Source organism: Camellia sinensis, chromosome 5 (assembly GCF_055761805.1).
Source record: "Camellia sinensis isolate YWXY chromosome 5, ASM5576180v1, whole genome shotgun sequence".
NCBI lineage: Eukaryota > Viridiplantae > Streptophyta > Magnoliopsida > Ericales > Theaceae > Camellia > Camellia sinensis.
Window position 1 is genome coordinate 104,226,649 of NC_138965.1, and position 26,248 is coordinate 104,252,896.

At 36.4% G+C, this 26,248-nt stretch overlaps 1 long non-coding RNA gene across 1 annotated transcript; it reads left to right on the top strand.

Moving 5' to 3' along the window:
• Window positions 1-338: 338 nt before the first annotated feature.
• On the top strand, window positions 339-5,561 carry LOC114273676 (uncharacterized). The gene is made up of 2 exons (XR_003633176.2): window positions 339-813; window positions 5,320-5,561. It is a non-coding gene; the product is annotated as an uncharacterized LOC114273676 (long non-coding RNA).
• The last annotated feature ends 20,687 nt before the right edge of the window (window positions 5,562-26,248 follow it).

Sequence of the window (26,248 nt, forward strand, 5' to 3'; positions counted from 1 at the left end):
TTATTATTATTTTTTTTGGCGATGGCAACCTTCCCCCGTTGCAAATATAGGTTAACGGCAACGACCATGGATTCATTTGGTAACCATATCATCTTCAATTTTCAGTTTATATTTACAAAAATTTACAAACTATCATAAAAAATTATTTGATAATTTTTTTGGTTTATAAATGGTTGTCTCAATTTATAAATTTAAGGAAAAATTGTAAACTCAAAAAATGAGTTTACGTTGGTTTTTAAACAAAAATTTTAAAATTTGACTAACAAATTTTTGTAATTAATTTTTTTCCAATCAATTTTTTTTTTCAATTAATTTTTTTCCAAAAAAAAAACCCAAAATCTCATTCCCACTTGTTCTTCCCCCCTCAACCAAAAATCCCCAAATCTCAAATCCCTAATCTTTTGAACCAAAAATCCCCATCTCTTTCTCTCTCTCTCTCTCGCGACTGTGAGCAGGAAAGACGACGGCGTCGAGCGATGGTGAGCAGTGGTAGACGACGGCGTCGAGCGACGGCAGCGACAACGTGAGAGTTGATGAGGAATCTAGGTTTTTAGCTTCTTCTCATGGATCGAGCTATCTCTGCGATCTCGGCCTCGGCTTATCTTTGCCTTTTTCTGGTGATTTCTCGGTTACTATATGTCTCTAGTAGACGACGGCGTCGAGCGACGGCAGCAACAGCGTGAGAGTTGATAAGGAATCTGGGTTTTTAGCTTCTTCTCATGGATCGAGCTATCTCTGCGATCTCGGCCTCGTCTTATCTTTGCCTTTTTCTGGTGATTTCTCGGTTACTATATGTCTCTGGTAATGCTGAAGGTGCGTATTGATTTCGGTTACCCTTGATTCCTGGTGATTTCTTTTACCCTCGGTTACTACACATCTCTGGTGATTTTTGGTGTTTGATCCATTGAAGTTTCTTCTACATTTCAAGTTCATCTTTTTTTTAAAGTCGGGTAATGGTGTTTTGGAAGTATATATGGATCGATTTTTAGAGTGCGAAGTGGTTTGTCATTAAAGGATCCATTAGATTGCTAGATTGGGACGAAGTCTGCAATCCGTAAACTGACAGTAATCTGGGTGTTCCTAACTGCAACCAAAACTTTTTTCACCATCACGTCCACTTTTGGACTCAGCCTTCCAAGCAGAGTCGTTGATAACAATCATAATCTTACAACACCTCTAATGGAGAAGCTGTTACATTCAGAAACAACTTCTCATTATTATTTTATACTCAAGTTGCACTCCACATTGTGTTAATCATCATGTCTTTAATTTCCAGATCAAGTAATTTAGTCTTCTCAATTCGTTTTATGATGAGCGGGGGATATTATATGACTACATATCACCATCATTGTCACTCGGTAACATTTTTGACTATCTACCCTTTTGTGCACATTTGGCTTGTGTACTTTATATTGCCACGCCATGGATTCTTTAAACAACCATCATCTCTGATCATAAGTTGTTGCTGCCTGTAATTGTCTCTTGTAAATTACCATATGTCTTTCTTATCAATTGAGCTATCGGTCTCTCCTCATTGTTGGTTTATCATTATCCTTTTTGTACTTTAATATTTTCATCAATAATGTTAACACAATTAGACAAATAGAAAAGCATATTGAATAATATTATGTGTATGTGATACAATACAATGAAGGCCCATATATATAGGCAAGAAGAAGAAAGAGAATCCTAATCCTACTATATAAGAGAATCGTAATCCTACTATATAATGTAAATCCTAATCCTACCCTACTTTGATAGTTCTATCGTCTCTTTTAAAACCACCACATTAAGATGTCTATGCTATTTGAAACATATTTCTAATTGTATTGAAAATCTTTTTGGATAAGCCACGACAACTTATCATCATATTAAACATTCTTCAAATACAAAAAAAATTAGACATTTAGTAACTAAAAATGGACATGTGAAATGTGTACATGATCTATTTTCTTGTTCCAAGTACTCTTTTTTATTATAGTTTTTTCCAAAGTTTTGTCACATAGTATATATGTGACAGAGTAATGCTACAATGATTATCTATTTCTATGATATGATGTGTCGATTTAGTAATTGTTGGCATTACGTTAAAATTATACATGAATGGTGAGACACATTACACTAGTATTGTATGGAAATAAGCACAAAATAAAATAAAAATGTGATAAACTTATCATTATTGTATGTGACATGGGTGTTAGTCAAATCCACCCCCTTATAGAGTACACACATACAAAGACATTGTATGGGCATATATGCTAAAATCCAGAATTAAAGCATTGTACAGTTTATGTATATAAATGACTGAATAAACATGTAGGTAATGGCCAGTCACCTTGTACCCTCATCAACCCTCCTTCACCAGACATACTTGTTGTATACATAGGAAACATTTCATGTTTATTCCACAAGCCATTCCCTTCCCTCCATGTCCCCCACATTTCACCAAACATGATGTCCCCAACACCATCGTCGATTTTTCATTTTAAACAAAATTGGTTATTGTGTTTGAAACTAGCAATATAGGTATGTGACATATGCTTTTGCTTGTTTTATTAGATCTTTAAATTTTGTATTTGTTTCATAATTCTATTGCTAAATAACTAGTTTGTGTGCAAAATGCAGTTTACCTTTGCTCTTTGTTACTAATGTTGCTATACTTCATGTAAATTATAATAAAGAAAATAGTTTTCACGTTTCATATGTTCTAACATAGTAACATGAAACTTGGCACACACGATCGCCTAGGCACGAGAGACTTGTGGGAGAAGACGAGACACGAATCGGATTCCCGGTTTGGGAGTTAGAGTTGAATTTTACTTTTAAGAAACAAACTAGTTTCTTAAGAAACTTAGAATTTGAGGTGTTAATGCCCCAAAATCACCAAACAACGTCGGAGTAGCACGAAACTTGGTACACGCGACCGCCTAGGCACGAGAGACTTCTGGGAGAAGACGGGACTCGAATTGGATTCCTGGTTTATGAGTTAGAGCTAGGTTTCACTCTTAAGAAATAAACTAGTTTTTTAAGAAACTTAGAATTTGAGGTGTTAATGTCCCAAAATCACCAAACGGCGTTGGCGTAGCATGAAACTTGGCACACATGACCGCCTAGGCACGAGAGACTTGTGAGAGAAGACGAGACTCGAATCGAATCGGATTCCCAGCTTGGGAGTTAGAGTCGGATTTCACTCTTAAGAAACAAATTAATTTCTTAAGAAACATAGAATTTGAGGTGTTAATGCCCCAAAATCATCAAATGGCGTCGGAGTATCATGAAACTTGGCACACACGACCGCTTAGACATGGGAGACTTGTGGGAGAAGACGAGACTCAAATCAGATTCCCGGTTTGGGAGTTAGAGTCGGATTTTGCTCTTAAGAAACAAACTAATTTCTTAAGAAAACTTAAAATTTGAGGTGTTAATGTCCCAAAATCATCAAATGGCATCGGAGTAGCACGAAACTTGGCACACACGACCGCCTAGGCATGAGAGACTTGTGGAAGAAGATGGGACTCAAATCGGATTCCCGGTTTGGGAGTTAGAGCTGGATTGCACTCTTAAGAAACAAACTAGTTTCTTAAGAAACTTTGAATTTGAGGTGTTAATGTCCCAAAATTACCAAATGACGTTAGAGTAGCACGAAACTTAGCACACATGACTGCCTAGGCACGAGAGATTTGTGGGAGAAGACGGGACTCGAATCGGGTTCCCGGTTTGGGAGTTAGGACCAGATTTCACTTTAAGCAAACTAGTTTCTTAAGAAACTTAGAATTTGAGATGTTAACGCCCCAAAATCACCAAATGGTGTCGGAGTAGCACGAAACTTGGCACACACGATCGCCTAGGCACGAGATACTTGTGGGAGAAGACGGGACTCAAATCAGGTTCCCAGTTTGGGAGTTAGAGCCAGATTTTATTCTTAAAAAACAAACTAGTTTATTAAGAAACTTAGAATTTGAGGCGTTAATGTCCCAAAATCACCAAACGATGTCGGAGTAGCACGAAACTTGGCACACACGACCGCCTAGGCACAAGAGACTTGTGGGAGAAGACAGGACTCGAATCGGGTTCCCGGTTTGGGAGTTAGGGTCGAATTTCACTCTAGGCAAACTAATTTTTTAAGAAACTTAGAATTCGAGGTGCTAACGTCCCAAAATCACCAAACGGCGTCGGAGTAGCATGAAACTTGGCATACACGACTGCCTGGGCACGAGAGACTTGTGGGAGAAGACGAGACTCGAATCGGATTCCCGATTTGGGAGTTAGAGTCGGATTTCACTTTTAAGAAACAAACTAATTTCTTAAGAAACATAGAATTTGATGTGTTAATCCTCCAAAATCATCAAATGGAATCAGAGTAGCACGAAACTTGGCACGCACGACCGCCTAGGCACGGGAGACTTGTGGAAGAAGACGGGACTCGAATTAGATTCCCGGTTTGGGAGTTAGAGTCGGATTTCGCTCTTAAGAAACAAACTAGTTTCTTAAGAAACTTAGAATTTGAGGTGTTAATGTCTCAAAATACCAAACGGCGTTGGAGTAGCACGAAACTTGGCACATACGAACGCCTAGGCACGAGAGACTTATGGGAGAAGATGGGACTCGAATTGGATTCCCGGTTTGGCAGTTAGAGCTGGATTTCACTCTTTAGAAACAAACTAGTTTCTTAAGAAACTTAGAATTTGAGGTGTTAATGTCCCAAAATTACCAAATGGCATCAGAGTAGCATGAAACTTGGCACACACGACCGCCTAGGCACGAGAGACTTGTGGGAGAAGACGGGACTCAAATCGGGTTCCCGGTTTGGGAGTTAGGGCCGGATTTCACTTCAGGCAAACTAGTTTCTTAAGAAACTTAGAATTCGAGGTATTAACGCCCCAAAATCACCAAATGGCGTCGAAGTAGCACGAAACTTAGCACACATGACCGCCTAGACACGAGAGACTTGTGGGAGAAGTCGAGACTCAAATCAGGTTCTCGGTTTGAGAGTTAGAGCCGGATTTCACTCTTAAGAAACAAACTAGTTTATTAAGAAACTTAGAATTTGAGGTGTTAATGACCCAAAATCACCAAACGGCGTTGGAGTAGCACAAAACTTGGCACACACGACCACCTAGACACGAGAGACTTGTCGGAGAAGACGAGACTTGAATCGGGTTCCCGGCTTGGGAGTTATAGCCGGATTTCAGTTTAGGCAAAATTATTTACTTAATTATCTTTGTAATTGTATAGTAGTTACATTTTTATGTTTTTTTGTAATTAACATATTAACACATAATTATATTGTCATTAATTATATTTATTTTTTGTTTTCAGATATTTCCTGAGTAGGAGTTTTGCTTCTTGTGGAATGCATGTTTGTGAAGAATGCGACTAATTTTTGTTTTTGTTACCCACAGAGAACGATGAGCAAAACTAGTAATTTTGGTTTATTGTATTTTGAATTATGAACAACATGATGCATTTAAACATTATATATGTATTATGAAACATTATGTGCTGGGGTAATTTTGTTGATGCGTAGTTAGGAATGCAAGAATATTTTTATTATGGAGAAATTATTTTTTCTATACAGGAATTTTTATATTATTATGCAATTATTAGTTTATTTTTCAATTGTTTTCATTTAATACAGGTAATTTTTATATTTTTAATAATTTTATTCTAGTTATTTATTTATTTATTTTTTTTTTTTGCGACGACACCACACTGTCGCAAAAAATAGATAATTTTAATAATTATATTGTAGTTTTTTTTTTTTTTTTTTTTGGCGATGGCACCATACTGTCGCAAAAAATATTAGGACCATTGGTGATAGTGGGCAAGCCGTCGCAAAAAAACAGAACCATTCGTGACAGCATTTCTTGCCATCTCAAATAACACCCTTAGCGACGGTAAAATGGTGCCGTCGCAAAAAGTCTGACTTTTTTACATATTATAGTCTACAGTAAATTGTCGTTGCAAAAAGTACCAATTGTTGTCGCTAAAAAGAAGCGACGGCATGCCGTTGCTAAGTCTTTTGTAACGCCCTCTACTATGACCCCCAATTTGTCATTGCTAAAACTTTTTTGAGACGACATAAAGAGTATTTGCGACGGCACTGTGCCGTTGCACTGAAATTTTTGCAGTGGTTTGGGAACTTTAGCCCCTACAAGATGTCAGTCTATTGAGTTTTGGGTTTCAAATGTTATTTACGCCTCATTTGGGAATAGGTTATTTTAGTGACTTTTTAACTAAAATATGAGGTAAAAAAAAATTAGTATATTTGGAATGAGTTTTTGATTTTTTACGAAAAGATTTGCAAATAGTAAAGAGAAAATTGAATATTCAACTTTTTTGTATAGGTTATAAATTTTTTAGCTTTTTTAGTTATTTTTTGACTTTTAAGCTAAAACAGATACATGTCAAATGAGGCCTTAATAATTCATATTAATTTTAGTCACATCAGGATCCCCTAATCCTAATTGGACCAAGGGGTGCTACTGTGATCCAGTCACACTAGCGTTTTGTGATGCCTCAATGGAGGCTTTTTCCAATGATCTGAACTGTTTATATTATATAATTTATTGAATAGGTCATCCACACAAAAATTTAAATTGATTGGAAATATATAACTTTATAACAAGAACACATTTGCTTTTTAAAAAATAAACGGTTAATATTATCTTGATAATTTTTATAAAACAATTTGAATTTAATCATGGAGTTTTGGATTTTGGATTAATTTGATTTTTTGTATAAATGATATACTTGATGAATTTTACAATATGAACAATTTCAATTATCGAAAAAAAACTCAGAAAAACCCCCCACTGGAACACGTCCCCGAATCCTAGATAGTTAGCGATAAAGGGACGAATTCTAGAGTAAGCCATAAAATAAGTGTCATGAAATCAAATTTTTTTTTAACCGTCTTCTGCACTAAACTGATACATATAATTTATGAGTAAATGCAGGTATATGAAGAAGACTCAAAAAAATAAAATAAAAAAATAAATAGATAAAATTGTGAAAGCATTGTTTAATTATTGCCAAAGAAGGCCTTACCTCTCGAATTCACCATAAGTTGGACAATTAAAGCAATGTTTAATTATTTAATTAATGTGGGTAAAATTATGATTTTGTTGACCGGTCGTGTTATATGCACTAATGTATCAACTAGTGTTATGCTATTATTATTGACCCTACCTATTATACAAATTTTAAATACCTAAAATCTTTAAAATTATGCCACATCATCTGTTAGTATCTTAGTTAGTACATTAATTAATGCATATAATATTATTCTTTTGTTGATAGATTCGGTAAAGGATTGAACATTAATTGGTATAAAACATAAGCAATTTACTCGGCAAAAATGCTAGATATTCCAAAAGTTTTACTGAAATTTTTACCAAATGTCTCACATGGGTGTGGGACTCACATGGAACCCACATGGTGTGAATCTCATACCCATGTGAAATATTTGGTAAAATTTTTGATAGAACTTTTGGAATCTCTAACATTACTCTTTACTCGGTTCCACTTTGTGAAGTTTATTGAAAGTTATTTATAATTTTTTTTTAAAAATAATTTGTGTCAAAATATTTGGTACAATTTTCACATACAATTTTTTATACAAAATAACTTAAATAAATTCAAAAAAAGTCTAATTATTGAAAAACAAGTATATCAATATTCTTATTTTTTTATTTTTTTATTTTTAACTTTGAATTTACAATAAATTGTATATTTTCCAGATCAAATACAATTGTCAGTGATTTTATAGGTCACATGTAGAAACATATACATATAGTAACCTATTTAAAATTGGTAGTACTAGGAAAAACTGGGACAGCAATGGATTCTCTTCAATAATTGTAATCTACGAAATGGAGAGGATTTTATTATTTTCCTTCATATTGCATATGCTTTTAGAATAAAGCTATATGAACCAATTAGTATACTAATAAATGATATGACATAATTTTATTAGTTTTGAGGCTTTATAGTTTATATAATAAGTGGGGTTCATAATTTTAAAATTGTATTGTTATAACATTTATTAGTACACTAATTAGCATAATAATTAGTGAGTGTAACGCCATTGATTTTTTTTTTTTATAAGATTTACAATAATGTTTGGAAGTTTTAATTTGAATGCATTCACTGTACTTTCCAATTTAAGTAAGAAGTGTTAACTGTTGGGTAGAGATATAAAGTGTTTCTTTTTTTTCCAAAATGTTTATTAGAAAACTTATTATTACCACAAATTTAGCTACTTCAAATTGAAAAGAGTTTTCCATGACAACTAAACATACATGAATTTTTGAAAATTTAACCAGGACATTTGGCTTAGTAGTTGTATAATACTCTTTATGGTGTAAGATTTTGGGTTCATTTCTACGGAGAGGAGTTTGATATCCATTGGGACACGGGGTCACTGCTGTGACCCCCACTGCTGTGTTCCCTGCTGTGCCTAAATCCTAAACCCTAAACATAGAGAGAACATGAAAAAAAGAAAAAGGAGGCTGAAACTGTGCCATTTTAGGCACAACAGGAAATACAGCTGTGGGGGTCACAGCAGTGACCCCGCTTCCTATCTGTTGTGGTAGTATTTATTTCTCTCCCATTATGGGGATTGTTGGGCTTATATAGGTTTTGTTGACTTTCTACTTATTGTCAGCTAATAGTCTATTTGACGATGTAATATTTTTCATACTGTAATTACTCTACAATAGATTGACAAAAAAAAAGAAAAAAAAGTAAAGAATTTTTGGAAATTTAATGGCATAAGGTTCCTGTCTCTAAAATGTTTACTTTTGTAATGGCCCACTACTTGCTGGCGCAAGTAACTTGTGGGTTGACAAACATGATTCAAAAGTTTAATCCTAAATTACTTAGTAGCAAGTAGTAGTGCTTTATATGCCCAAGATCACCTATGCAAACTTCTGATGTGGGACAGGGTCATTACAAACTCCTCCACTCGTGGATCAATCAGAATATCACTACAAGCTCATGACCAGCCCAGAATAAGTGACCCACATGATTGTGTGTATGGGTCGACTCTGATATCGTTTGTAATGCTCCACTACTTGTTGGGGCGAGTAACTTGTGGGTCAACTAACATGACCCAAAAGTTTAAGTCCAAGTTATTTAGTAGCATGTTAGTGGTATTTTATATGCTCAAGATCACTCATGCGAACTTCCGATGTAAGACAGGGTCGTTACAATTACATGTCCGACCCCTTTCTTTAATCATAAGCAAAGAAAGCTTAAAATGGTCTTTGCCTCATAGAATCAACTATTGTGTTCTAATGAATTGGTAATAGCATTGGAGGTTGAATAGCTTTATGTTGTTCAAGATTTGTTGCATAATTTTTGCAATCTCTTATTTCGGTCAAGATATTTGAGAAAAATCACTTGATAGATTGATGTAAGCGACCAACCTTTTCGCTTTGGAAAATACCCAACTCCTAAGGGTCACCAACATTTCGCAATCATAATTGAAATTTGCACAACATTGTGCATTAAGATAGAAAATAAAATTTTAGGACTCAAGCAAGGTTTTAAAAAGTGGCCATAGCCGTTTGTAATGGTTACCGCCACCTGTTACGGCCGCTATAGCGATGTGACGGAAATTCACATGTGTAACGGCAATGGTAATGTAATGACCGTAACGGTTTGTCACAAACTTTTACAATATTCTGAATAACTTCATTTTCCAAAAAAAAAAAAAAAAAAAAAAAAAACGAAAACTTATAAAAAAAGAACAAATATTCAAGTAATCCAAGCCAAAGAAAAAAAAATTATATAATTTTTTTATTTATAATTTATTTTTTATTTTTTTATCTCATTACATTAGCATGTAAAATAAATAAAAAAAAATATAAGCAGTGGTTGTATTTATTTTTATAATTATTTTATTTAATATTTAATTATAAATATTTTTTATTTTGCTACTGTAATATGTTGTCTTAAAAATGTCTTTAAAAAAATAAATAAAATTAGTAGCTCGAAAATATTTTTTGTTTATGGCACAATTTTTATTTTTATAATCATTTCATTTAATACTTAATTGTAAATAATTTCATTTAGTTAGCTATAATATAGCGGCCTGGGTTAAGACCCTACCCTTTATACTCTTTGATTCTGAATCTGGCGCTCATTGTGGTTGTCTATGCCCATCTTGTATTGTTATTTGGAGAGTTGATATTATGGTTGTGAGATTATTTACAACAGGTTCGGAGTTAGTTTTCAAAAGAGTGATTCTTGTCTTGTTCACTCGAGCGGTCTTTGGTTCCTCTTAATATCTGTGTTTGCAGTCTTTTTTGCTCGAACCATCTATTGGTTGCTTAAGCGGTATTTTGTGTCTGATGCTCGAGCGGTATCTTCGTAGGTCTGAACTATTGGGAAGGGGTTATTATGCGCCCGAGCTACCCGAGCCATGATTTGGTCGCCCGAGTGATTCTTTGTGTCTGACGCTTAAGCAATGTTTTGGTCGCTCGAGCAGTCTGTGCATATATTAGTACGGGAAAAAAAAATCTTTTCTTTCACTTTTTGATTTCTCTCTCTCTAAAAGATTACTTTATTAGATTTCTTCACTTTTTCTCTCTCTTTAGTTCTTGTCTAAACACCCTTATACACTCAAATCCATTGGTCTCGCCGCTGTAGTGCTTTGGGAAAAAGTGTGGAATTCATAGAGGTGAACATTTTAATCGAAAAAGTTCTAGTTTTTAGCTCTATCAAATTTTAGGCCTTGTTCATCTCTCATTCTAATCTTGATGTAGGGATTTCTGTAACCTCTTTGTATAACTCTTAGACTTATTATGTGTTCCTTGAAAGAGTGGTGATTTGGGAGTTATGGGTTTGATTTAGGGTTTGAATTGGATTGGTTTTGTGAGTATAAAAGAGGGGTTTTCACATGGGTTCATAAGTAATGTTATGGAGATGGTTATATTGATAAGTTGGGTTGAAATCTTGAAAATCTCTCCTTCAAATGTGTTTTGAAATGGAATAAATGTTTTGTTAGAAATCTTGGAAATCATTTTGAACTAAGGAACAAGGGAAAAGATGTTGAGCGTTTGAAATAATAATATGAATATATCTGTTGATGAGGAGAGTGGAATCGAATATATATTATCACTCCTATATTGAAATTATGCAATTATATCTGTTGCTTGGAGATTTATCTTTTGCATAGAGATATCTGTTTTGGCCAATCGGTGGATGATAGTTTGATGGTTGCATTGAACATTGTTTCATAGTTACATTTAAAATATATCGTTTTGAGAAAAAATGGTAAATACCTTGGTGAATCTAGTTAGAGGGTGTGGTTGTGGTATTGTTTATGTTGGCCTGTGTGTCCTTGGTGAAAGTCCAGAAACCCGTGCGGTTATGTGCTGATTTTTCTGGTTAGTAGTGATAAAATGACTTTGATAGGGCTTGTATAGTTTACTGGCAGACACGTACCTAGAGATTTCTCGTGTTGTATATCCACTGCCATAATCTTTTTTTGAATATAATTTAAAAGGTATTATTTTACGAATTGATTTATAATCATGGCATTTGCATTGTTTTGAAAAAGAACAGTGTAACGTTTTGGTACATGGCATTCATGTGCATTCACCACATGACTTTGTTAAGCATTTTATAGTGTGTTAAGGTATTCTCTACTGGGCTTTAACTCACCCTACGTGGAAACCAACTTTTAGGTGCTGATGGTGTACCTCCGCCAAGGACTTAGCTTGGGGAGATCTTGGAGCTGAATGCTTATTTGTTTTTCTTTTATTGTAAATATCTTTTGTACAAGCCTCTTATAGTGGTTCTGGTTTAGACTCGATCCATTGCATGTTCTTAGATCTGGGGTCCCATGTCTTTACTTGTTATTCACATCCTTTATCATCTTGTTAGTAGTTGAGTTGGGTTGTTGGTTGTGTTTGAAACAGGTTGGGAGTTAGTTTTTCAAAAGGGTTGTTGTCCAGATTTCTTCTTGTTCGCTTGAGCGATGTTCTAATCGCGAGTTAGGTCTTTGAGATCTCTTAGTATTTTTGCAGGTCTGCAAAACTTCTAGGAGTAGGGTGTATTTGCCTGAGTTGTCTTTCTTGTACTCGAGCAGTCTTCTTCAGTTTGTAAAACTGGGTCATTGTGAACTCGAGTAGTGTTTTGGCCGCTTGAATGACGTCACGTATTGTGTTTGACGCTCGAGCGGTGGTTTGGTCGCTTTAGCGATCTGTGCGTATATTAGTTCGGGAAATGAATTTTTAAATCATTTTTTCATTCCTCTCTCTCTCTTTCTCTCCCTAAAACACCTCTAACCTTAGTTTCTTCACTTTCTCTCTCTAGTTCTTTCCTTAAAGTCTCAAATACTCCCTGATTCATTGATTTCTCCACCATAACTCATTGGAGAAAAAGGTAAAGCTCGTCGAAAGCTTCATTTTAATCAGAGAGGATTTCATTTTCGGCTCCACCAAAGTTTTACTCTTACTCTCTTTCTCTTGAGGTAGGAATCTCTTCAACCTTTAGTATAATTCTTAGCTTAGTTATTTGTTTTTTGAAAAAGGTTTAGTGATTTGGAGGTTTTTAGTTAAACTTAGAATTTGATTTTGAAAAATAAAAGAAGAGTTTTTCAAATAAATTCTTGAGAAAGGTTGCGGGAGTGTATATATTGGTGGGTTGTGTTGAAATTTTGGAAACTTCTTCCTTAAATGAGATTTTAAAGAACAAAGAAGATTTTGTTTGAAAATCATTGATATTTGGTTTATGGAAGTAAAAGAAAAGATGTTGGGTTTTGAAAAGATATGGAGAATGTATCTGTTGATGATGAAAGCGGAGTCAAATATTTATTATCGCTCCGATTTGAAATTTATGAGATTTTATATGTAGTTGGAAAATTATCTGGCAATTAGAAATATCTATTTTTGGCTATCGTAGGATAATAGCTTTGATTGTTGTATAAATTGCATGAGGATTAGGTTAAATTGAAACTAATTTCTCATACATCTTGTATCGAGTATCGTTTCATATTGAACATTAAAAACATATTGATTTTGAGAAGGAAAAAAAGGGTGTATACCTTGGTGAATTTGGTTAGCAGGTGTGGTTCTGGTTTATATTGTTGGCTTATGTGTCCTCGGTGAAAGTTCAGAAACCTGCGTCGTTAGGTACCGATCATTTCGATTAGTACCGGTAAAATGGTTTTGGTAGTGCTTGTATAACTTACCGGTAGACACGTACCTAGAGATTCTCAATGTTTTGTATCCATTGCCCTATTTTCTGATATAAAAGAGTATTTTCATGAATTGAAATATAATAGTGATGGCATTGCATTGTTTTAAGATGGAAAAGTATAATGTATGGTAAATGACATGCATATACATTCATCTTATAATTTTGTTAAGTTGCATACTTAGTGTTAAAGTATTTCTATTGAGCTTTAAATCACCCTATGTGAAAAATAACTTTCAGGTATTGATGATATGCCTCCACCAAGGACTTAACTTGGGAAGATCGTGGAGTTGAAGGCTCATTTTTGTTTCTTTTGTTGTAATTATCTTTTGTATAAGTCTCGGGCTTTTAATTATTTTGGACTTGATCCATCTTGTTGTAACCTAGAAATGTCTTGGAAAAATGTAGCCATTATGGTATAAACTTATCTGTATTATCTTTCATTTTAGTTCACTCATATGCGACATTTGCTATAAATTCAGAATCTATGATTTACGAATGTAAACTCGCATATATCATCTTTTGTACGGTAAATGAATATAAACGAAAGGTTAATATTTTGCATATCTATGATTTCTATTGAATATCATGAGATGGTTTCTCGTTATGATTTCGGGGCATTACATGTTTTGACCTTGACCTACTTTTGTTGTAACCAAGTATCGTCTTAAAAATATGTAGATATTGAGGCATGAACTTATCTGAATTTCCTTTGTATTTCTATATATTACTTTGTGTCACATGTTATACATTGAGGATTTAAGGTTTATGAATGCATAATGCATGTGGAACCTTTTGTCATGCTATCAAGTGAATTAATGAAGGAATGAAATCTTATTAGTTTTAGCATAACTAGCGTACTTTATGGGATTATTTGTTGTTGTTATTTGCGGGCGTTACATGTAAAGTGTTGTCTAAAAAAATACCTCAAAAATAAAATTTTGTTTATGGTACAATTTTAATTTTAATTTTTATAATCATTTCATTTAATAATTGTGAATATTTTTATTCAGTTAGTTCAAGTATTGATCAAAAATAATTTGTAGACATTTAAAATCAATTATTTTTAAAGTCATTAACTATTAAATAAAATGTAAAAATCTCATTTTACAGTGATTTAAAAATATGACATATATTGGATCATACTTAAAAACTAACAAAAATTGATTAAAATATATTTTAAATCTCAATAAATGTGATTCTGAAAAAAAAAATGTGTATCGATAAGCGTTTTTAAAATTGTGCGAAAAATTTAACAAAAAATCACGGTTTCGATTATCATAACCGTTACGCTATGACCTTCACACCTTGCACACGCAACCACGTCACCGCAACCATTACGACGACCGTGACCGTGACCGTGACCGTGACAGCAACCGCAACTGCAACCGCTTTTTAAAACGACCCAAGTATTCCTAGTCAAATTTAGGGAGCTGCTGTTTGGGCGCCACCATGTTTTTAAGTTCACACCATTTTATGTGTTCGGAGATCAACTACCGAATAATAATCAATTATTTAAATATCAACAATTAAACTAAAATTAATTTGTTTAGATATCAACTATTGAATTGAGTTTTCTTCACTAGTTGATATTTGAACAATTGATTTTAGTTCAATTATTAATATTGAAACGGAAAAATTTATGTAAACTAAAAATTTTGTAGTGTACACAGAATAATAATAATAATAATAATAATAATAATAATAATAATAATAATATTAAATGCTCTGCAAACTTTTGTAATAAACGTAATCTCCATCTACCTTATTTTTGTTTTGTATATATTTATTGCATAGCAGTTACAAATAAATTTAGGGAAAGAAAAAAGAAATACTAAAATTAAATGACAGTTAGGTAAATTTGTATTTACTTGTAAATAAAAAAGTAAAAAAATATAAATTAATCACAACCTTTAAAGTAGATCTACCACACATGCATATGATAATACTCGTAACGGACACGTATTTTTATTTCTCTCAATGAAGGATTAGTCAATAATTTATTTATTTATTTATTTTTTATAATTAGTCACGAATTTTGAGAATTTACCTTAAAAATGATTAAAAAAAATATTGTTAGGGCTCGTTTGATAGATTCTTTTTAAAAAATTTCTAAAAAAACAAGTTTTAGGTTCTACTAGATTAAAAATTTTCAAAAAAAATTAAAATTAAAAATAGTCCACTAAGGACCATATTTTTTTTATAATACCTTTTTTTTAATTTAAAAAAAAATAATTTTTAGATCCTTCTAGACTAGGACCTAAAGAAAAAAGAAAAAAGAAAAAAAAACTTTTGACATAAATTTAAATTGTATTTTACCATAGATAAAATAGTTTGGAGAAAAAATATGGTTTTTTTTTTTAACTTTTTCCAAACAGAGCCTTAATCCTTTAAAAGTTTAATTTGAGAAAATTAATTCTAAGAGGAAAAAAAAAAAGAAGAAGTGCAATTGGCCTCTAATTTTTTTTTTTTTTACCAAAATATTATTGGAAAGATATTTAAAAATACAATTGACTATTTGAAAATTATTCAAAAGTACAATTTATCTCCAAACATATCAATTAGTTTAGAGTTTACAATTTAATTAAATTCAATGACAATTTGTTCTAATGATCTTGTCGAGGCTAATATATTTTTTAACATCTTTCAAGAGGCAATTTGCTTAAACTAATCTTTTAGGCCAATTGCATTTTTACAACAATGCATATACCTAGGGGGAAAAAAAAAGACAAAAGTATCCAAAATATAAAATATATAAATCAAATTCATTTGGGGTGTAACTCACACTAAGGTTGTTTTGAGAATTAATATTTTATGAAAAGATGTGCAAAAAATATTAAAAAGGGTTAATTTTTTTCTAGTAATTTTTTTATTTTTTAAAATAAGCCTTAGTTTAATTGACATCATACACACAAATTCTAAACACTTTTCAAAATTTTTTTTTCTAAATACATAAAATTTATATTATTTATCTATTTATAGAAATCAAATTTCAAGTAGATTTAACAAATCATGAACGGTAACATAAAAAAAAAAGTTGACATTCTAACTAAGATTTTTTGAACCTTCAACTCTCATTAAATTTTTAAATAATCAAAATTACCCTTCAAATAATGATTATTCTTCACTTGTAGTTGTCTATAAAGGAATATGATGACGTGACATTTATTTTGATTTTCAAAATTTTAATACTAAAAAAAAATTGAAATTTTTGAAAAAACTAAAATTATTTGTTGCAAAACTGAAAAAAAAAACACAGCTTTAAAACTAAAAAAATTAATAATGTTCTCAGTTTTAAAACTTTAAATAAATAAATAAATAAATAATTGAAAATTTTCACAGTTTTACTGGATAGTTTCACAAATTGAAAAATTGTCAAATTTCGTATAGCTAAAAAAATAATATTTTATTTTTATAACATTTTATATTCAATATTAATCTTATTTGATAGATCTCATTGCGTAGGCATTAGAAATACAAATTTTATTAAAAATAAATGTCTATAATAAAAGTTATGACATTTTTTTTTTTATTTTCAAAACAACAAAATAAAAGTAAAAAGTTAGGAGAAGTTATCTAGTGCTTTTGGGGCATAGTCATGTGGTGTCCAGAAGAGCTGTGATTGATAGAGAGGATAAGACCTACAATTTTGTGTTGGGGTATGGGACATTGTGGAGGAAAAAAATATATGAGTCCAGATCCAAGTCCACTTACATTAGCCCAAAGAAATGAAAGGCCCAAATTGACTCCTTAAGCCCAAAAAAGACAGTTGGATACAGATCTAGGCGCGTGAAGAATAGTTAAGTATGATGATATCCTTTTAGAAGAATAGCTTCAAAATAAGGAGAGTCGTTGGATTGAATTTCATTCCAATGGATAAGAATACATGTTAGGTGTGTGAGTGATTTTCTGATCACACTGCCCGTTTAGTAATCAGCTAGAGAGCACCGATAGAATAGATGGCTTCAGCTAACCTGTAACAGAAAGAGAAGGCTCCGGCGGTGGTTCTACCACCCGGGGGCACTCCGACGATCAAGTCAGTATATCTCTCAAAGATAATCAAGTGCTAAACTCACTGCTCAAAGCATCAATTGCGTACCTTAGACCCACGGGGGTGCCTCTCTTTTTATAGTTAACTCAATCCTAGTCCCACTAGAAGCCTAACTTCTAAGGACTCCAATTCTGAACTTACCTTGGACTCTTCAAGAGATAAAGATAAACTCCCTAAGAGCTTTATCCTCATCTTGACTAAGTCTCCTCTTCATTCTTGGACTCTTGTCCCCTATCCGCTTATCTCGGATTCTGATATCTTCGGAGGAAACCTCAGTCTAACCAAGATTACCTCGGCATAACGACCAGGACACGTGGTACCTCGGCTGACACATCGGCGTCACCTTGCCACATGTTGGTGCTCAGAAAATATATCCCCACAACTGCCCCCTAGGTTCTATTACCTCGGTATCCTGAGGTGATGGAACCTATATCGGTATTTCTTCCTGTACATTAGCTCAAAAATTCCTCAGTCGAGATCATTCATTTCAGGCCGATATGTTCTCTTCAGAGAACAAGAATTCTAGTGAACTCTTTCACGTGTGTGAGCTGTCACGCATCATTTACTCAACCGTTTCATTCACGCGTCTTTACCTCATTGGACCGTGCCTATGACGCGCTTGCAAGCCATCTTGCGTCTGTGTGCGCCATCTGACGTATGCGTTGTTCCAGGCGCATTCAATGCTCTGTTTTGCCGCTGTTTCAAATTTTTGACAAAACCTTTCCCCATTTCTTCATTTTTTACTTTTGCATTCAATTTCTCTTCGTTTTTTCTCTCTCTAGCTCCTGACTACGCCATTGTTCCAATCCTCAAGCTCTGCAACTACCTTCATTTCTCCCTTCCTGTGAAGCTTTCGTCGTTTTTGTTACATCTGTAACTGTCGTCTAACTTCGGCAATCTTCATACCGGCTTCACTTTTTTCTGGTAAGCCACTGTTCCTTTCGTTTTCAATTCTGTTGATATTCTTCATTACTTGTTGCCATTATTGTTTCAAATCTTACGAATCACATATCTGAACATATTTAATCAAATGGTTTTGATCTTGCCCATATCTTGAATACATACTGTTCACCGCTTTCTTGCACTCTTGTTACTGTTCTTGACCCTTTATTTCTCGTATTCTTTATGCTCTTGATAGCCCATCCCTGTTCTTGATTCTAAAGCACGTCTTTGCCTTTCTGTCTTCCAGATCCGTTCCTTCAACCCTTGCTTTCATAGATCTAGGTTTGGGATTTGTTGTGTAGAACCCATAATTTAGGAAAAAACTGAAACTAGTACTTTACCTAGATTTTTGCCGAGGTTTTATTAACCCTCTCAAAACATTTTTTCTCTGAAATCCAACCCCTCTAATTCAAGCCGATATCATGGGTATGTAGAGAAATAGGGTAGATACCCCGACCAAACTTGAGTACTTTAGGCAAGAGTTCTCTATCCATGCCGATGTCCATCTGAGGCTGGCTGGAGATAACGACTCCATCATGCCCACAGATGATTCGATGCCCTTTCCCATTGTAGCTTTCACTGAGTGCGGACTCCGGCTCCCACTCAACATCCTTTTTCGTGAGATTCTTCATTATTATAAGTTGAACCCCATGCAACTGGCAATCAATTCCTACCGAGTGATTAATGGCATCATAGCCTTAGCTAAATAGAAAAATGCTAGGATCACCCTAGTCGATATCCAGTACTGCTATACCATGTGTGCCCTTAATTTGAAAGAAAAAGGCTAAATTTATTACCTTAAGCCGAGGTCTACAAAATTCAAAATCGTAGCTGACCTCCCAAACTCCAACAAGGGGGCTGGAGATGACTATTTCACTACCTCGGAAAATTGAGAGTTTGCTCCAGACGAGGACATCCCTCTTTACCCTCTTCCTCGATCAGTTTTAGAGGGCAATGGTAAGAGCCCAGTATTCAGCTTTGCCTGTTTTCTTTCAAAGTCTTAAATACTTTGTCTGTTTTTGACGTCTGTTCTTCTTGCAGCTGTTCGTAAGCCACCGAAAAATTTTCGCCAATCCTTTGTTCCCAGCAAGGATTTGAAGAAACTTCTGGACTTGCTAGTCCATAAAAGGGAATTTCTCAATTTTATTCCAACATATAAGTCAACTTTGCCTGACGTTCCCAAAAGGAAGAAGAAAAGCCTTTCTCCACCCTCTGCTACAACTCCATTGACTGCATCCACATCACGAACAAATCAAGGATCAACATCTGATCCAGCTGATCAGCCATCAACTTTGGCTCCATACCTGGTCCCAATATCAGAACGAAAACGTCGGCGACAACTTGTCCTTACTGCCGAGATGGGCCGCCCAAAACCAGTTGCAAAAGACCTCTTAGCCAGCCTCCCTTCTGATGTTGAAACTCAGCCAACACAAACCATGCCCCCACCGAAGCCGAAAAGAGTTAAAAAGGCTCAGCCAAAGGCTAAAGTAACTCAGGTTGAATCTGAGGATACTTTACCTATTTCCAAGCTGGCTGAGAGTGACAAATCTCAACCCTCTACTGGGAAGAGGCGCTCTGAAACCCAGCCATCAGAATCTCAAAAATCAAAGAAGCTGAGGTTATCCTCTGCAACGACCTCAGGGTCCAAAATACCAGATGTCCCCTAGGCGCCTGAAATTACTCTAGAAGATAAGCCTGTTATGGCTAGTGATAGCGCCGATGACATCAATGTCGGCGTCGCCGTCAGTACTGCTCTACTTTTTCCAGGTGACCTTGACAAGAACGCCAAGATGAGCGAGTATGAGAACTATGCTTTCATGCTTGAACGTTCTGTTCAAGTAAGTGTCTTCACTTGGTAACTTGTCTTTCTTTCTCCTTTTCATACTTGTAAAATTTTTCAAATAACTTTTGCCTTGTGTTTTTTCAGGCCATTCAACATGCCCATTCTCTCTCCATGCAAGCCTTTGAAAATCGGGAGAAATTGGTCGACATGAAGAGGGAGTTTTCTGCCCTTCAAAAGGCCAATAAAAACCTTCAATCAAAAATGAAGAAGTTGGAGGATCAGGCTGAGGCTGCTATCAAAGCCCAGATTGAGGCCGAAGAGAAGGCCGATTCTGCCGAGGCCATAAGGAAGGTTGCTGAGTCCTAGAGAAAAGAGGCCGAGGAGAAAATGGCCCAGGCCGAAAAGGAGCTTCAGGAGGCCCTGGCCACCAAAGACGTCGAAATCAAAGAAGTTGATGAAAAGGCGTACACTCAAGGTATGGCCGACGTTACTGAGGCTTATGAACTTTAAGTGAAGCAAACATGCAACAAGGGTTTCACCCTTGGTCGGATGTCTCTTCTGAAAAAACTCAATGTCCCTAATGATTCGTCTCTGAGGAATGCCGATGATATTCCTCTTCCATTCCCTCCACCTCCTCCACTAGCTCAGTCCGATGAAGATTCAGAATCTGAAGATGAGGAAGAGGATGATGCCTTGGTGAGAAAAGCAAAGGAGGCTACTGCGTCCAAGTCCCCTCCTCAAAATGAGCAAGTCCTAGACTTAACTCAAGACGAGGAGGTTGAGGAGGTTCCCAAGGATGTGATTCCTCCAAAGGTATCATCGGATTCACTTCTTGTTGATAAGAGTATTGATGAGACCCTTGCCCAATTTGATGTCGAGATTGCGGCGGAGAAGGTGGCCGAGGTATCTTCTCGGCAGTCCTCTAACGTCCAAACCCAACCTGCTGCCGATGTTGCGGAATCTTAGTTTTGATGGCATGTCTTTTCTTTTCTTGTCTTTTGTACTCTTGTACTTTTTTGTTTCTTTAGACGATGTAAGTTTTGCATATAGCCGATGTGCCTTTTTGTGAATGCTAACTCAGCTTTCTTTTTCTGAATGCTTGTATCTTTGTCTTCTTCTAATTGCTCTTGCATGATTCTATACTTAGAATATTTTGCATGTCTTATGTACTCTTCCTTCTTTGTGCAGTCTTCTCGGGGTGACACGCCTCGGTTATGCCACCTGATGATTTACCTCAACAAGTACTTGTCCTGTAAATTGCTTACAAATTTCAATAAGGATTAACATATACTGTTTTAATTTCAATTTTGTAAACTTTTCTTAAGTCATAACAAGTGCCAAACAATGATTTTGGTTTAGCTTCAACTTGTAAATTGCTACAAATTTCAACAAGCGTTAAGCATTACTTCGGTTTAATTTCAACTTGTAAATTGCTACAAATTTCAATAAGTGAAGATAAACAATAATCTCGGCTTAACTTCAACTTGTAAATTGTTACAAATTTCAACAAGTGAAGATAAACAATAATCTCGGCTTAACTTCAACTTGTAAATTGCTACAAATTTCAACAAGTGAAGATAAACAATATTATCGGCTTAACTTCAACTTGTAAATTGCTACAAATTTTAAACAATAATCTCGGCTTAACTTCAACTTGTAAATTGCTACAAATTTCAACAAGTGAAGATAAACAATATTCTCGGCTTAACTTCAACTTGTAAATTGCTACAAATTTCAACAAGTGAAGATAAACAATAATCTCGGCTTAACTTCAATTTGTAAATTGCTACAAATTTCAACAAGCGTTAAGTATTACTTCGGTTTAACTTCAACTTGTAAATTGCTACAAATTTCAATAAGTGAAGATAAACAATAATCTCGGCTTAACTTCAACTTGTAAATTGCTACAAATTTTAACAAGCGTTAAGCATTACTTTGGTTTAACTTCAACTTGTAAATTCCTACAAATTTCAACAAGTGAAGATAAACAATTTTGTCTTCTCTCTGCCCCCAATGTGAACCTGAGTTCCACTTGGGTTCTCATTATTCAGAAACAACATTATGCATCTTTTATCAATTCACAAGTCTTGGAGAATTCTGCTAAGATTTTGTTGATGACGTCCTCAAAAAATAACAAGGAACATCTAATGATAAAAATTTTTTAAATTACAAGTGTTCCAGGGTCTTGGCAATGCTTTGCCCTCATTATCTTCAAGCCGGTATGCTCCATTGCCCAATACCGAAGTAATTCTGTAGGGCCCTTCCCAGTTTGGGCCAAGCTTGCCCTCTCTGGGATCCTTCTTGTTGCCAACAACTTTTCTTAGGACTAGTTCGCCGACTTGAAAATCCCTTGGATTGACCTTCTTATTGTAAGCTCTAGCAAGCTGCTAATGGTATGCTGCAAGCTGAATTGCAGCTTTCTCCCTTCTTTCTTCTAAGAGATCCAGATCTCGGGCTAGAAATATATCATTAGTCCCATTCTCTACTCCCTGGGTTCTGATCCCTGGGATGCCGATCTCTAGTAGGATGACTGCTTCTGTGCCGTAAGCCATGGCAAAGGGGGTTTCCCCTGTTGATCTTCTCGGCGTAGTCCGATATGCCCAGAGTACATTGGGCAACTCGTCTATCCGCTTTCCTTTTGCTGCCTGTAGCCTCTTCTTTATCCCATCCAAAATTACTTTGTTGGATGCTTCTGCTTGCCCATTTCTTTGGGGAAAACTTGGTGTTGAAAACTAATTCTTTATCTTGAATTTTGTACAGAAGTTCTTGATGAGTTTGCTGTCAAACTGCGTTCCATTGTCGGCAACTATTGCTCTTGGAATGCCAAATCTGGTGATGATGTTTCTCTATATGAAGTTCTTGACGTCCACATCTCGGATTTTGGCAAGAGGTTCTGCTTCTATCCACTTCGTGAAGTAATTTGTTGCTACCAGCATGTACTTCCTTTGCCCAGTTGCTTGGGGCAACTGCCTAACGAGATCCATGCCCCATTGGGCAAATGGCCATGGACTGGATACAGGGTTCAGGTCAGCAGCTGGTTGGTGTATCAAAGGTACGAACCTTTGGCATTGTTCACACTTCTTCACGTAGGCTTCTGCATCTTTTTGCATGTAGAGCCGCCAATACCCCTAGGTAATGGCCCTGTGAGCTAGTGATCTGCCCCAGCGTGGCTTCCACAAATCCCTTCATGAATTTCATATAAAAAATCTTCAACCTGCAAAGGGTGTACACACCTTAAAAGGGGTCCAGTGAAGGACCTTCTGTAGAGATGTCCGTCCGCTGTCAGATTGAATCTTGTCGACTTTAATCTGACCTTGTGTGCTTCCTTATGGTCTTCTAGTAACTTTTCCTCTTTTAGGAATGCAACAATTGCATCCATCCAGCTTGGTCCCAAGTCCACACACATTGCTTCTTGTTCTGTGATCAGTGGTTCTATGCTCGGGCTTGACAAATAGTCAATCATTATTGTCCTTGTTTTTCCAGTTTGTATTGAACTTGCCAAGTTGGCCAATGCGTCGGCGTGGCTGTTATCATCTCGGCTAACTTGAAGAAGTCGGCAGTTGCAAAACAAGGCTGCCAGCCTGATGACTTCCTTTGCGTATGCCAACATTCTCTCATCTCGGGTTGTAAACTCTCCTGTTGTTTGATTCACTATAAGTTGTGAATCACAAAAAATTATTAGCTCATCTACTTTTGCTGCCACTGCCAGCTTTAGTCCTGTAATCAATGCTTCGTATTCTGCCTCATTGTTCGAGGCCTTGAACCCTAATCGAATGGACTGTTCCAATATCTCCCCATCATGAGATATTAACACTACTCCTGCCCCCGCTCCTTGCCGGTTTGAGCTCCCATCGACAAACAGGCGAAAGGAGTCGCCGATGTAAATGCTGTAGGGTCTGAGTTTTTCCTTTCTTTGTTCTTTTGCCTTTGGCTGGGCTTCTCCTTGTTTGCTTGGACATCGTTCATCTTGGCTCAATGGAGCCTGATGTTCGATGGATTCTAGCGTGAATTCAGCCACGAAGTCGGCCAAAACTTGGCCCTTAATTGCTGTTCTCGGCCTGAACTCCAGGTCGTACTGGCCCAAGGCCACTACCCATCTTGCTATTCTTCCAGTTAAGTCTCCTTGTTGTAACAAGGACTTCAGTGGGTGCTCTGTTAGCACTATAATCTTGTGCGCTTGAAAGTAATGGTTCACCTTCTTTGAAGCCATTACTAAGGCCAGCATTAATTTCTCTAGTGATAGGTACCTTGTTTCTGCATCGGCCAAGGTTTTGCTTACATAATAAACAGCCTTTTGCTCCCCTTTTTCCTCTCGGATTAGCACTGCACTTACTGCGTGTTCTAAAACTGCTAAATACAAAAACAGTTCTTCCCCAGGTTCACGTGTTGAGAATAACTGGAGCCGTGGTCAGATATTTCTTTAGGTCGGCCAAAGCGGCCTCACATTCCTCAGTCCATAGGAAGTTCGTCAGGTTGAAGAAAGGTTTACATTTGTCTGAGCTTCGGCTTATGAACCTATTTAGGGTCGTGGCCCTTCTAGTAAGCATTTGAACTTGTTTTGCCGACGTCGGGCTTTTCAGCTCTAGGATGGCCTTGATTTGATCTGGGCTGGCCGCAATGCCCTTTCTTGTTACTAGGTACCCCAAAAACTTACCTGATCCAACTCCAAACGCGCACTTCGATGCGTTGAGTCGGAGCCGGTATGTTTTGAGTATATCAAAGACCTCTTTTAGGTCGGCCAGATGACCCTTAGGTTACTTGGTCTTCACGACCATGTCATCGATGTAAACCTCTACTGTTTGGCCAATCAGGTGTTTGAACATCTTGGTTACCAACCTTTAGTAAGTTGCTCCTGCGGTTTTCAACCCAAAAGGTATTACCTTGTAACAGTACAGCCCTTTCGGGGTGATAAACGCTGTCTTCTCCTCATCTGGGGGGTACATGGCTATCTAGTGGTATCCCCTGTAAGCATCCAGGAAGCTCATCCTTCCATGTCCAGATGTAGAGTCTACCAACTGGTCAATCTTAGGTAGAGGAAAGCTGTCTTTGGGACAAGCTTTGTTCAGGCTTGTAAAATCTACGCAGACCCTCCATTTACCATTCTTTTTCTTTACTACCACAGTGTTTGATAGCCATGTCGGATAATTGACTTCTCTGATGGCCCTGGCCTCCAGAAGTCTGTCTACTTCCTCCTCCACTACTTCGACGTGCATCAACGTCGGTCTTCTGGCTCGTTGTATTACTGGTTTGGCTGTCCTGTCAACGTTCAATTTGTGGCATGTGACCTCGGGGTCAATGCCAGGCATTTCATAAGGCGTCCAAGCGAACACCTCTATGTTTGTTCTTAGAAAAGTTTCTAGTTCTCTTTCTTCTTCTTCGGCTAAGCCTGAGCCGACAAGAAAGAAGCGTTCTTCATCATCCTCTTGGACGAGGACTTTCTTTAGTGTTTCTTCACTCTTCTTAGCTGGCTCCTTGCCGACATCCTCTAGGACCTTCATGTCCTCGTCTTCAATCTCTGCCTTCTCCGGTTCTTGAATGTTGTAGGTGGATTTCATTGCTGCCATGAGGCAATTCTTTGCCTACAGTTGATCTCCTCTGACTTCTTCAATCCCATGCTCTGTTGGGAACCGTAGTAGTTGATGCAACGTTGAGGGAACTGCCCCCATTGCATGCAACCATGGCCTTCCCAAGATGATGTTGTATGGCGAGGGCGTGTCGATCACCATGAATTCTGTCTTGATCTTCTTAGTGCCGGCTTGTACTTCCAAGCTTGTTGCGCCCAGTGGCCACGTCGGCATTCCATTGAAGCCGACCATCGGGCCATTGGATTGCTCTAAGTCATCAAGATGAAAGCCCAACTCCTTGTAACATCTAACATACATGATGTCGCAAGAGCTGCCTTGATCAATCAGGATGCGTTTCACTTGGCACTCCCCAACCTGGAATGATACTACCAAGGCATCATTATGTGGATGCTGGACCATCTCTAGGTCGACTTCAGTAAAGGCTATCGTCGGTCCTTGGCATTCTTCAGGCCGAGGTCTTTTATGTCTGACCTGGTTCACGTGTTGTAGGTGTTTTACCTTCTGGGTCTCCCCTCGTATGTCGTTTTTGTTCACCTTTGAGTGAATTACATTAACCACCCGTGGTCCTCCTGCTTGTGGTTGTTGTGCTGGGGGAGGCGAAACTGCTGGTGCTTAAGGCAATCTTGCCTGTTCTTCCCTTGTCCTGGCCTCATCGACAAGGTCCCTCAGATGGCCTTG